General features: G+C 43.9%; 1 protein-coding gene across 1 annotated transcript in view; it reads right to left on the bottom strand.

Moving 5' to 3' along the window:
- Positions 1-14,359, bottom strand: part of gyg1b (glycogenin 1b) — a 439,315-nt gene that overhangs the window by 32,675 nt on the left and 392,281 nt on the right. The gene's annotated exons all lie outside the window — the stretch shown is intronic.

Below are 14,359 nucleotides of genomic sequence, written 5' to 3'. Positions count from 1 at the left end.
CTTCCTTTTTTAAATCTTTTTTTTTTACAAACCTCTCCCACTCATTGACTGTCTGCACGTGCACGGTGTGTTTTTAATGCTTCGAAGTAGCATGCAAGGCAGTAAGAAAACACATACAGGCGTTGTGTGTAATCCATTGAAGTACAGTCATTTATACTTTGTCGAACGACCGCGGCAACACTTCTTTTAGATAAGAGTGCATCGTTTTACCGTCATATGACAAAGTGTGAATTAGCCTTAAACATGATTTATGCTTGGGGGCGACAAGGTGTTGTGCGACGTGTCACTCGACAAGAATAACACATTTTCACCGTTTTGTTTGTTCAGTTGAACATAATGTCACGGTTTGGGACCTTGTGGTCGAAGCATAAACCAGGCTTCTAAAGTGCAAGGCGTTAACCGGGTACTCTCAAGGTGTCTTCTGTAATTATCACCGGTTTGGACCACAGTGTTATTTTTTTGTGTGTCTTTGTGGAAGAGGAGCCTGTTGTCTTAATATAGGGGGATGACCTCAGCCGTGTCCTCCCCTAGGCTCCTACTATAGATGGACTGCGCACATGAACACATGGACTCACACTCAAGGCAGCAGCAGCAGCTGATGGAAACAGGAATGCTGTACAGACTTCTCCACCAAATGACCTGGAAGACATTGCCTGGCTGCATCGCTCACAGTTATTGCCCGTGTATCTCAGCTGCAGTTTTTCTTTTGGTAAAAAAGACCTGTTATCTAAACGCCCTGGGTGTGTGTGTGTGTGACGTCTTCCGCCATGTGTTTCATGGCTTTTTGTATTCATTAATTATGGTAGTTGTATGGTGTGTCCACTGATTTTGTGACATAATGGACACTTTTAATCTGAAATGTGTGAAATGCCAAAGCCGCCGTTGTTGAATAGGAACAAATGTGCTCTATGAGTACATGCTAAACCCATTCAGGACCGCTCTCTTGGTGAGACTCCAAACTATTTGGCATTCCTTTCTCAGTTCTCTCCCTAAGCCCTGCCAAAACATTAGAAAGAATTGCATGTACTTGTGTGAATCCGCTCAGGAATTCATCTCCCCCCTCTCTCTCTCTTTCTCTCTTTCTCTCTCTCTTAGCGTTAATTTAGCCCACACGCGCGTGTGTGTGTGTATGTTTTTATACATTTTAAATTAATGCTAAGGACTGTGTGTGTGTGTGTGTGTGTGTGTGTGTGTGTGTGTGTGTGTGTGTGTGTGTGTGTGTGTGTGTGTGTGTGCGTGTGCGTGTGTGTGTGCGTGCGTGTGTATGCAGTATGCAGTGGAGTCAGCGTGTGGGGTCTTTGTCCAGAAGAGAGAGAGACCTGCTCCAGTGATTAATGGGGTTCCTGTGTTGGACGCTGCAAGGCGCCGTACACAATCGCTGGCCCCGACCACAAGCCCCGCCAGGCTTGTCCTTCACATGGTGGGAGGGTGTATAGGGGAAAATATTTCTCTCGCTCCGTCCTCTACTCTCCTTTTCCCGCTCGCTGTCCTTTCTTCTGCCCACCCATTCTTCTTTTCCCTCCTTTTTGACCCTCCAAAACACACACACACACGTTTTCCTTCCCGCTAACTGTGCTCTCCCGCTAAACCCGTCTTACAGCTCCCATCCTCTCCAATCACAACACATGTTGAAACTGCAGATACACCCACCACATCCGCATCCAACAACCCCCCCTCCCCTACACCTCTCTTGTAATGTTAGCCAGGAGGAAACAATGGCATAAAAAAAGCGAGAAAGAGTGAGAGAAAGAGAACACTTGGGGGGGACGTGTCAGCGAGCGCAGCAGCTTTTAGTGTTGTTGGGACTGGAGGGATTGGCAGAGGAACAGGGGTCTGGGCGTGAGGACCCAAGTGTGGTGAACCCAACCCAACCCCACGCCCCCACCCCCCCACCCCCGTGGCTCGGGGTATGGGTCCCTATTCTCAGTGTTAAACAAGCCTTTTAACTAGGCTTTAACCTGCGGGCCCACCCTCAATGGGGCCTTTGTGGGAACGGATGTGTGGACAGTAGTCCCTCGGCAAACACTGCTACTTGTCCCTTTCTCACATTCTGAGACTGGACCAGCAGGGCTGGAGCACGTGTTGTCTGATTTAGCGAGAGAAACAAGCAACCAGGTCTATGAAAACAAGGCCAAAAGAAGCGACTAGGTTACATGAGCACCTATTTAAACCTATGTGCATTGGCTATTTGAAAATAGCCGATTTACAAGCTCACAGCGTGTCGCGATGCGACACGCTGTGAGCTTGTAGATCTGCTAATTTCAAAACGAATCTTGAACAAAATTGGGATATTTTTTAAAGATATGTCTGGCACAAAATATTCTCAGATGGGAGTCCGCAGACAAGTGCATATTCATTTGGAGGTCCTTGACATGAAAATGTTTGAGAACCACTGCGGTTTAAACAACATTACACAGCAAGCCCAAAATAAGTAACTACACAAGCCCCTAAAAACGCAACTACCAATATTTACAAGCGACAGAAAAACAAGCCCAATGTCGCTTATAATAAGCAGACATGGCAACACTGCCAGCAGGGCTGGCTGTAGACACTGTGGGTTCTGTGCATGTGCATTCCAGCATCTTGGGGGGGGGGGGGGCGGGGGTGTGTGTGTGTGCACGTGTGGAGGAGAGAGAGACCACCTTAAGGACTACAAATCATTGTGTGTATTCCTGCACTGTTGGCACAGAGTGACCTTGGTACATAGAAATACATCTGAAAAATGGGCTGCTATTTGTCCCAAAGGTTTCATACAAGGTGAAGGCAAAACATTGAAATGCTGTCTAAGTCATTTGTTTTAAAAGTTGATCCCAAGCTAACCTTTCCTATGTGGACGTATAACTATTTCTGACAGAAAATGCACAATTCCTATGGTTTTGTAAGATATCTTTCTCCAAGTTGCAATGTAACACAGCTCTGTTTACACATTTCTTTATTCCCATTTAATTGTACATACGTTGTTTTGTTCCACTTGTGCTAATTGAATTTAAATTGACAGACAGACAGACAGACAGACAGACACAGAGACACAGAGACACAGAGACAATGAGAATGGACGGTGTGATGAGATAAACTAGATGTTTATCTTATCAGGAGGGATGCTGGTGGTAGTCGGGTGTGGGTGCCTTTGCTTGGCCAGGAGAAAGAAAAAGCCCTGATCAGTGCCTTCTAAATGCAACCACTACAATGTGGTCACCTTTTGGTCATCATTTCTCATAGGGTCTAACCACTTAAACCCCATATGGGTAACCGGAGTCCCTAGGGCTCAATACCCCTCTGTTTTCTGTTATTGTGTTGCGTCGCGTTGTGAGCTTGTCGATCTGCTATTTTCAACGAAAGCTTTCCCCACAATACCGATGCTGGAGTTAAAGTGGTTAATGTAAATATTTTTTATTATTTCAAAGGCATGTATTACTGAATACAAATTACGTGGCTATTTTTGTAACAAGTAATGGAATCCCTTGGATTACAAAACAATTGTAATCTAATAATCTGAATATTCAGGATTGTTGCAAAGTCAAACATTGACAAACATCCTAACCCTAATCCCTTATACAGCCTACTTAAAATAGATTTTTTTTGTTTACAAATCTGAGTAGTACAAACCGAAGAATTGTGCTTTTGCTATTGACAAAAAATAACAAAAAATACAAATAGGAACAATTTCTCAAATATATTTAGAAGTATCTGCTCTGTTGGTACAGTACAGTAGGTCTACATATTACTGAGATCAGCACGGGGAAGTGCAGGAGTACACAGATGATTGACAGTCTTTATGGTGGCTGTATTCCACTGGATGTCCTTTTCCTGTCACAACACCTCACAAATCTTGCTACTGTGTTTGCACATTGCTGTACTGTCTATACCCAGCAGGTATGGGGTTTAGATAGATGGATAGAAAGATAGATAGATAGACAGATTGATAGATAGATCGATCTTGTGTCACATTGGGTAATTCTAGTGGTAATAGACATACATCTGTATGCTCCTCATTTTGCTGAGTACCCCCTGGAAACCTTTTTTTGATTGATTGAATACTTTATTAGCAGTTTGCAAATACAACAGTGGTATGATTATCCAATGATGCTAACAGGATAACACAAAAATCCCTAAGGGCTCGTTTCCATTGGGGTCCTGTGTATTCAATTCATCAATAATTGCCCCATGGGGGTCCCCAGACCCTGGTTTGAAAACCCACTGCTCTAGAGAGCGGACAACAAGTCAGCCTCTGAATAGACTTTGAATGACAGGGTGGGAGTCTTTTTTTGACCACTTTCCTCAACAGCGTGCCCTGACATGATCCGCCCCAGTCATCTCTTTCGTTGGCACTTAAACAACCGCGGATTCATTTAGTTAACCCAGTGCGGCCCGAGGCTATAGATTTCATTAGCTGGGCCTCTCCCAGGGTCTCTAATTGGGCCTCGCTGTTGTCGCCGCGGCACCTGCGGTTGGTCTTTGCTTGTCACTGTAGCCGTGGTAACGGCGGCGTGCTGGGACACACCGGTTCTCTGAGCCCGGGTGACGCGCCGCGCCTGTGGGGGGACGTTGCTCCTTCCCTACCGACCGTCCCCCCATTACCAGCACCACATTGTGTTGTTCCTCCACCCCCAACCCCCCTAAACCCTCTCAGCCTGATTAGACTGACACCCATGCAGATTCCGTTTGAGGCCAATCAACGTCTGCAGGGCTCAAAAGATGAAGACTCCTTTTTAACCAGTTCATGGTTAAAAGTTCATGGAGTGCCCTAAAGCCTCCATACCAGTGGATAATATCAATCCTGTCATCTCTCTGATGTTTATATATACATATACAAATACATATGTTTGTTTGTGTGTGTGCATATGTGTTAGCAAGCCATTCTCTGCTGAAATGTGAGCTTAGCTTAGATGCTATAATTTATTTTTTGGGGGCATTTGTATGCTTTATTTCAGATACCAGTGTAGCGAGACAGGTAGCTAAGGGCAGACAGAGAGGAGAGAAGAGACACGCGAGACAAGTCCGATTGAATCCCAGTTGCTTACTAGGAGCATATGTCTGACACAGCCCTGGGTAGGCAACCAGGCCTGGCGGAGATCACTTTTCTAATTTATTTTTTACACAGTACACTGTAAAATCTATAGTGTTCATTTAAACTTTAAATTTAAATGACATTAAAGTATCAGGATTTTGAAATGGGGTTTGTGTCAGCGGTATGGTTTGTATGTTAAATTAAGAAAGGGTTAGAGTGGGGAACTGACAGGTCACACATCATGCTTTAAATCTTCCTCACCACAACATGATTAGTGCTTTGCTCGTCACTGTCTGGAACTTTCTGGTGGCTGTTGTGCCACACAGACGGCTTGCTTTCCCATGGCCTGTCTCAAGAGCGCAAGATCGAGCGCCCTTTGAAAAGGTTGCACAGACAATAAGAGTAGAGAGGGGGGTGGGGTGGGGGGGTTCTTCGTATTTTGACGGGAAACTTGGCAGTGCGTAGGCTTCCTTCTACTTGTGTCAGTGAGAACGTGTGATCGCCGCTGCCTGCGAGGGATTTCCAACACATCAGCCTTCGCGCCTCCTCTCTTGTCTGTGACAAACAGCTACAAGGTTTTTTGATAGCCATGCATTCTGCTTCTGCTAATACCAGTAATTCACACACCAGGGTGACTTCCAGAATGAGAGGGTTTTACCTTATAGTAGAGACAGGCTTTTATTACGTATACTGTAAGTGCAAATTGTAGATACAAAATGATTGATTGATCAGATCTACAGTGGTTATTCATTTATATCAGAATCAATTTATTGTTACTTACATCAGTGATTCCCAAACTCCCCCCCCAAAAAAATGTGGGGGGGTCCCCAGATGATTAGCTTAATGTGCAACATTGTTTTCTCACTTAACAGTAAACAAACCAACATACAGTATATGTGTATACAGAGTATCTGCACATTTCTAAAGTGACAATTTAATTACCTTTAAGACCTTTTTAATACCAAATTGGCCAAATTGTCAAATATTACATAAGAAAGAGGCAAACTTTACGAAAATAGCCGATCTACAAGCTCACAACGCCTCACAGTGAGAGGCGTTGTGATCTTGCAGATCTGCTATTTTCACAATATTTATCTGTGGAACCGAGTCAAACTAAACCCTTGACTTACATAATACACACTGAGCATACATTGGATCAAAATGCTGTGTTTATACATACAAACACGTATGTTGATTTAACAGCCTGTGTGTGTGTGTGTGTGTGTGTGTGTGTGTGTGTGTGTGTGTGTGTGTGTGTGTGTGTGTGTGTGTGTGTGTGTGTGTGTGTGTGTGTGTGTGTGTGTGTGTGTGTGTGTGTGTGTGTGTGTGTGTGTGTGTGTGACCATTGTTATCAGCGCCGCGTCAGAGCAGCAGAGAGATTCCTGTTCTTCAGAAGCTGCTGCCTTTTCTGGAAAGCACGTGTGTTGCATTGAAAAACGTCTCAATGAGGAAGTGCTGCAGTCATAAGGAAATATGGCAATGATAGACCATCACGTTTGTTGGCTGCCACTCGATGCGGCTAATGTCCCCGTGCACACAGCTTTCACTGCACCTTTTCAGCCTTTATGTAGCCGTAAAGCGCACTTTGTGACATATTGATTTCCGTGCAATGCACAGCCCGCCTGTCAGGAGCTGTAAATTCCATTAGATATGCATCCCCACCACCACAGCTGCATTTTCTAACCTGTGCTCCACACAGCCGGTGGTAGCTGTGACAATAGATGACAGTGTGTGACTGCTGCAGCTCCGAGAAGTGCATGCACTGATCACAAAATGATTGGATGAAGCTATGATGAAGTGGCTGGGATGAAGGCCAATCGTGGGGTACTGTGTGGAAAGGAGACTTTGCTCACTCACTTGAACCAACGGCCTGAGTGAGTGTGGGTGAGTGATGTGATTGGATGGGCAGCATGCTCCCAAGCAGGGGCAGGGCTGGTCGCCTTATCTAATACACCCTGTCACTCATCATTAACCCTTTCAGCGCCAGCTTTACGACCCCCCCACCACCCCACACTTTCCATCATATTATGGTGTGGTATGGTGTATGGTGAGGTATGGTGTATTGCTGCAAATTGGAACGGCCCTCCTCCCCCCCAACACTGTCCCAGTGGGAGATGCATTACAAAATGAAAGGAAAGTTGAACAATTATGATATGAAATATGGGCTCCTTATACAGTATATCCTCTGATGAACTGATGTGAGGACAAGACCCTAGAAAGTGTTTGAAAGGCAACTGCATCTGTAAACCCTAGCAATATGTTGATATTATTGTTATCGTTATTATTACTATTATTGTTATTATTATAATTTCTTGTTTGTTTTGGTTGTGTTATGTTTCTGTCTTGACACAAAACACAAACGGGGAAAAAACACTAATACATAAAATATATATGGTGTACTGTGCATAGACGTCTGATGGCTTCAGTAGTTAAGGGAGAATCCTGTGTCTAGATGACCGACCTGATCACATGGTCTCAGTGCATAACGTTGCTGCAATAGAATCACTGCTTTCAGTATTCAACAATGCCCTTGTCATCCATCACCATAGGCCACGGTTTTGAAAATAGAGGACACGCCATGGGGTTTCATAAAACAGATCTACCATAAACAAGCTGGTATTTATCCAGCGGTGGGCACGCTTATTCGTCAGTCTGATTAAAAAGGAAAAGGTACCTTCAACTGGGCGGCGTGCTGAAGCACCGCGTGAGCTCACTCTTTTGATCGTCTATTAACCAATCAATAATATTATGTCAGGAGTAAGTCTATATAGCCAGTGGCGGACTTAACTGTAGGCAAGGTTAGGCGACCGCCTGGGGCCTCAAGAGTTAGGGGGCATCATGAAAAAAATAAAATACATTTCTGTAGCCCTACTTTTAGCTTTTTAATGGATCCCATGTTAGTAAAGTCTGATAAAAGTATCAAACTCCCAAAATGCACCAGAATACTGGAAATTACATCTATTCTGTTAAAAAATAATCTGTGGAGGGGGTCTCATAGTACCGTTCGCCTGGGGCCTCCAGATCCTTAAGTCCGCCCCTGTATATAGCATGTCACGCCGATGAATAAAACATTCAGCCAAAGGTTCCTGGGAGAGATACTCCAGAATGCATTAGTCAGACAGCCTTGTGACGTTGCCAAGTAAACAAAACAAAAAAGGGGGGAAAAAAAGAACAACTGGCAGCATTTCAGCCCTAAAGCTAAAGATGTGTCCAGAGAAGTGGTGAGAGGAAAACACACATACACAGAGAGGGCAACCCAAACATAAAGCTTGTTTGTTAGCAAGTGAATGGAACCATTTTCTTGTCCCACTGTGAAACGCGGCCGAGGAAAATAGCGGCTCCAGTTGATGAATTGACATCATTTATACGTTTGTGCCTGTCTCGTAGCTGAACGATGATATCTGGCGAATGTTCCACAAAGACAAAACCACAACCTTGTTTAGTTTTCTTGGAATATAATTAACGCTGATTGCTTGGGAACAAGCTGTACCTTCGAAAAATGTACTGCTACGGGGCTTTAAAGGTAGACAACTGAAAACAAACAGGTCTTTGTTGAAGAGGGCTCTGGGGGAAACACCATTACATTTCTTTCGCCCATCCTGAAAGATGGGGGTAGGGGTTGGGGGTGAGAGAGAGAGAGACACAGAAAAACACAAGTGACCTCTCCTTTAATGGGCAGCTGATGATGTCACATCACTACACACACAGATTCTTTGGTCTCCAAGTAAAGCAGCCCTTCTGGGCTCTGATTGGCCGGCTGGCTGGCTGGCTGGCTGGCTGGCTTGTGAGAGAGAGGGGGGATGGTGTTTGTTCCCTCTTGCCTGTGGATTAATCCCTGAGCCCTGAGTGAGCTCAGTGCACGTCTTTTCTCTCCTGTAACTCCTGTCAAAGAAGCCTCATCACACACTGCATCCAGTGAGACGGCCTGCAGTCAGTGAAGGGTTTCGCCTAAAGGGTGCTGCTGTGCGAAAACGCATGCGGGTGGAAGCTCTCCGTTAGTGGTGATTATAACATTGACGGAGCACCTGGGTGCCTCCACTCAAAATCCAATAAACGTGCATTAACACCACAGCTGCATGTATTCCTTAAGCGCCTCCACCCCCCCACCCCCAACAAGTCTCATCCCCCTTAGGCAGACGTTGTTACAAGTTGTTTTGTTCGGACGTGATGAGCAGTGGCATGAACTTGGTGCACTGCTTTGTGCCTGTGTCCACCCTCTCTCTGCAGTGAAACACAATGCCTTGTGCTATCACGGCACTGTCTGGGGCTACAGGTGACCAGCTGTCTGCCTGTGTTCCACTCTTCAGGGACAGCTGGAGCCATCAATCTGTTCCCCCCCCTGAGCCCTGTCGGCTCAGTCGGCCTGCTCTGACCACAGCAACCCCGCACTGTCTGATCTGCTCTGTCACTCCTGCAGGCGACAGTCCCTGAGTCCTGCACAGCTGCTAACACTGGTACTGTTGTTGTTGTGAACCCTGCACTTTAACGCTGAATGCTCGGAGATGGGAAAGTCACATAATATTTACCTCCTTGTTTAGTCGCAGGTGATTGCGGACATTCATCAACTTCTTTTCTTTCTTTTTTTTACTGAAAGGGGTTTGTATATCTACTGATATTACTGTACGTAGCTGCTCCAACCTCGGCATGACATCCATTTATATGCCACTGGCATTTCAGTCAACAGCCCCTGTCTTCTCAGTAGGAGTGGTTTTATGATGTCTCTGATGGCCATAAATTGATACATTGTTGAGCCACTCCACACAGCACGTGCAGTCACAGGCCTTTTTCCCCCCCTCCGCAGATGGAAAGCATTGAAGCCCATTATTGTGCTCTTGGAGGGGCGTCTTCCACTGTCAACTCTTTGGCACACTTTTAAAGAGAGTGGCCCTAATGTATTCAGGCCTGATTCAGTGGCTTTGGCACCAGGGCCACCCTTCCCCCCAGCCTACACACTCTCAAACGCATACACACACACACACACACACACACACACACACACACACACACACACACACACACACACGCAGATCTTTTTCCTAGAAGAGAGGAGTAAACATGTGTGAGTCGCACTGTTCCCCTGGAACTTTTCCTTGTTTATCGAAAGGAGGAATTCGGTGGGTCTGTCGGACGGACTTCAAAGGACATGAAAAGAATGAGTGCCACAGCCAAGATTTTTCCTGTTTATCTGGGTGGCTTTCAGCTCAAAGGACAGTGCATTGAATAAGTGACAAAACCTGTTTTCATTTTTCATTTTTTTATGATACCTACGTTTGCCCATTACATACATAATGGGTGTCTATTGGAAGGGACAGTTGTTTATATAACTGAGAGGAGAGAGCAACCCTCTCAGGGATCTGGTCTTTGCCAAAGCAGCACCCATAATTAATTAGGCTGAACCAAAAACCATGAATGCAGTAGGAGCATGATGCCTGTACTCTCCTTGACTGCAGCGTGGAACAGAGGGCTAGTTGTTGATGCTGATGATTATTAGGTATATAGTGAAGAGGGCAGGATTCCTCTGTAATGGCTGTTACCCATGTGACTCTGTGTTCCGTCCTCGGGGCCTGCTGCAGAGAGCTAATTGTGTCTTAAGAGTTGCAGTGCAACAGTGAAGCTAATTGGGTGGAGTCAGTCTGCACGCGTAGACTCTCAGTCTTACCCTTTAGGCGTTATCTTGGCACACACCCACTCACATATTACACACCTGGTGCACATCAAAACAGAAACAAACAATTCGGATAGTATCACTATTACTACATACAGTCATAAGCGCTCTGTCTGACTAGACAGACATGCTTCCTGAGTAAAGGGTCTTGTTGTATGCACCTAGAGAGTACAAGGCGTGGATGTTTCCTGGGGTCGATTTTTTTGTTTTCCCTTTGATATCCAGTCACGAAAGAGCCCTTGTGCCACAGCACTTCTGCTAATACTTGCCAGGTAAGAAATACAATGCTTGTAAAGCTTTATGGTAGCCTCTTAAATTATAGAGCCCCCTTCCCCAATAATTACTCTGTAATCAGACAGTAACAAACAAAAATGTAACAATATTTACCACAACCGACTTTGTTGCATCCCACAAGGTCTGTCATTCACCTAATCTTTACGGAATAATTCACCTGTGAAATTGATGGATTTGGGTAAAACCGTGCAATTACGGAGAAAGACAGCATGCATTCTCTCTCTCGCTCGCTCTTTCCCCATAGAATTCATAATTTTCCATTTACCATTTCTTTTTCTTGCGCTCAAATTACTGTAATTACGGAAACCATAAAGGAGCTGTAATTTAAAGGGTTACTGCTTTCACTCACTTATCAGTGCAGAATTGGACTTTAATGTCTACCCTGTTCATGTCAACACAGCAGAGACTTTACCAAAGCTCAGAACAAAACCTCATCATTTGAAACATTTATTTCTACTGCTGGTCAGAAGGCCAGGGCATACAACCAGATGTTCTTTCTGAACGCCTCTGCTTTCAGCCTTATTGTCACCTTAAATTCAAGGTGGGTCCATTTGGGGTCCAAATAATGATCATTTTCAGCAAGGTTAGACTAGGAGATATGAACATAAAACAGTTGCACACAGAGAGGCTGGAGTTTGTGAATATTAAATATTTCTTTCTACCAGTATGCTAGGTCTACACAGCCATGGTCAGCAGTGTGTGATCCTCTTTATATACTATTTTCCCCTACATTTTTTATATATCAACGAATCAATTTACCACTTAAAGCAGCACTTATGTAACTTTCCTCTTCTATCCAGGATTTGAACCCGAAATTTTTACCATTGAGCTAATAGAGCCGGCCTGCTTGCTCGGGGGATAAATTGAATTTTGACCATTAGGTCAACATTTGTGTCAGAGTCTAGGTGAGACATGACCTTTGACACCATCTAAATGTCTGAATAGAAGAGCAGGGAGACAAAATACAACCACCCCAATTGTGTAAGTTAAAATGCATTAACATACTCTGCCACACAGATTGGACAAAACGACATGTTAAAAGAAGTTCCATAGTGAGGCTTTAAGCCCTATTTTATACTTTGTTGCACAATTAGTGAAAATAGCGTCTACAAAACGTTTTTTTTTTTGGAAAACGTTCACCTATATGAAATAGGGATGGATCAATAGTTTTTTTTTAATCAAATTATCAAGTAATTAAAGATGAATTACTAATAGATTTAATTAGATAAAATCTATTAGTATGATTAACTGTTGCCTAACTGGAGCCATTCCCTCCAAAGCAAATGACTGGCGTGATGCAGAAAAGAAGGCAGGTGTGATACCTGTGATTATGATGCTAAACATCGGCATGAATGTGTTTGTAGCCATTAATTCGCTGTCACATGTAAACGAGACTCTTAATGACAATGACCAACAGTCCATAGTGACAAAAGGGCCCACCCTTAGCAATGGACAATTAGCATAGGCCTCTGTACACAGCTTCAGGAGACCTCTTCCCAAAGCCCTGCTGCTGAGGGGAACACCTGTATTGACATTGGCAGGACACTTTGCTTCTGCATTCAGGTCCAAGAAAGCAAACCATCTCAGTGCATTCCCCATGGCCTGCTAAAATCGTAAATACCCGATTGACTTCAGGGGTGGAGAGTGTGATGGGAACGGGTGTGAGACATGTTGACATGACTTCTGAGGACAATAAACCAAATACACTAGTGGGTCTGATGATCAGCTCCAGTTTACATATCAGCCGAATATTCAAATGTCACTTAAGGTGGTCACACTGCAGATGATCTATTATCAGTATCATTAGTAAAAACAGAGTCACTGACAAAATAAACTGTATGTATGATAGTCAATAATACATTTAAATGGGTACTTTTATGGTGTTGATTACACTTTCACTTTCCTTCCACATTAGACTAACATTCTTTTTTAATGGGTAGTTTGTTTGGTGTTGATTCTACACTTGTACGTTCCTTTCAGATATTAGACTATCATTCTTATTTATGTGTTTTTTGGGAAACAGTGACTCACAATTTCACATTCATCTTAGTCAGTGTTTTCCTTTAACTGGAAATTAGCCACACACAACACACGCATCACAGCAGACAGCACCTCCTCCTCCTAGGTCATTATTGGAAATTATATTATCTGACAACTGATGCTCCACGGGTCTACTTACACTACTACAGTCACAATGTAGTAACTGTAGTATGGTTACTGTACATACTGTATACGTTCGTTGCTACTAGTGTTGATTATCAGTCTTGTTTATCATTGTGTATTATTGTTTGTCTTTAAATGTTTTGATGAATTGAATACACAGGACCATAATGGAAACAAGCCCCTATAGGGCTTTTTGTGTTATCCTTTTAACAATCATTGTAAAATCGGACCTCTGTACTATTAGCAAACTGTTAAGCCTAATACACACCAAATATAGCAACAATTTATTTTTAGCTTTATTTGGTGTGTACAAGGCTTTAATAAAGTATTCAATCAAACACAAATTAGTTCCAGTGTCTTTTTCCCCACCCCAAGAGCATAATGTCAAATGACGTCATAGTCTATTACCATGGTGTATGGTTTTACAAACAAACAAAACAGAGCGTAAAGGTAAACGTATACAGTCGGTGACTCAGTGTCATAGGAAATACATTATTACACACAGCCAGTCAGCAGTGTTGCCAGATATCGTGAGAGAAATAAGCAACCAGGTCTAGGAAAACAAGCCCAAAAGAAGCGACTAGGCTACGGCTATTTGAAAATAGCCGATCTACAAGCGCATGCCATGCGACGCGTTGTGCGCTTGTAGATCTGCTATTTTCAAAAGAAGAAAAAAATCATCTTGGGGAAAAAAGGTAATTTTGGAACATTTTTGAAACATTTTAACAACACAGATTTTGTATGGGGGGGTCCCTGGCAGCTGGCACAAAATGTTTTCAGATAGGGGGTCCGTGGACAAATATATATTAACCTGTGGGTCCTTGACAGCTCAGTGGCCTTGTGATTAGAGTGTCCGCCCTGAGACTGGGAGGTCTGGGTTTGATCCCTTGCCCCTGGCCGGATCATACCAAAGACTATAAAAATGGGACCCAAGGCTTGAGCTTGGAACTCAGCATCAAGGGTTGGATTGGGGCTAAGTCCCTGCGACATACTAGTGTCATGTCCAGAGGGTGTACTTGGACATCAAGCTGCCTCACGCTAAGGAAACAGGAGATATGCTCCTGACTGTCCTCTGGGCCTCAGGGCTCGGCAAGGCTTACTTACTTATACCTTGACATGAAAGTGTTTAAGAACCACTGGTTTAAACAACATTTAGGGAACAAGCACAAAATAAGTAACTACACTTTAGAAACAAGCCCAAAAAAACACACAACCGAGGAGAGGAGAGA

The sequence above is a fragment of the Gymnoscopelus braueri genome (genome assembly GCF_963280865.1).
Source record: "Gymnoscopelus braueri genome assembly, chromosome: 21".
Taxonomy (NCBI): Eukaryota; Metazoa; Chordata; class Actinopteri; order Myctophiformes; family Myctophidae; genus Gymnoscopelus; species Gymnoscopelus braueri.
The sequence above is the reverse complement of the archived record's forward strand: the minus strand, read 5'-3'. Positions and strand labels throughout refer to the sequence as shown.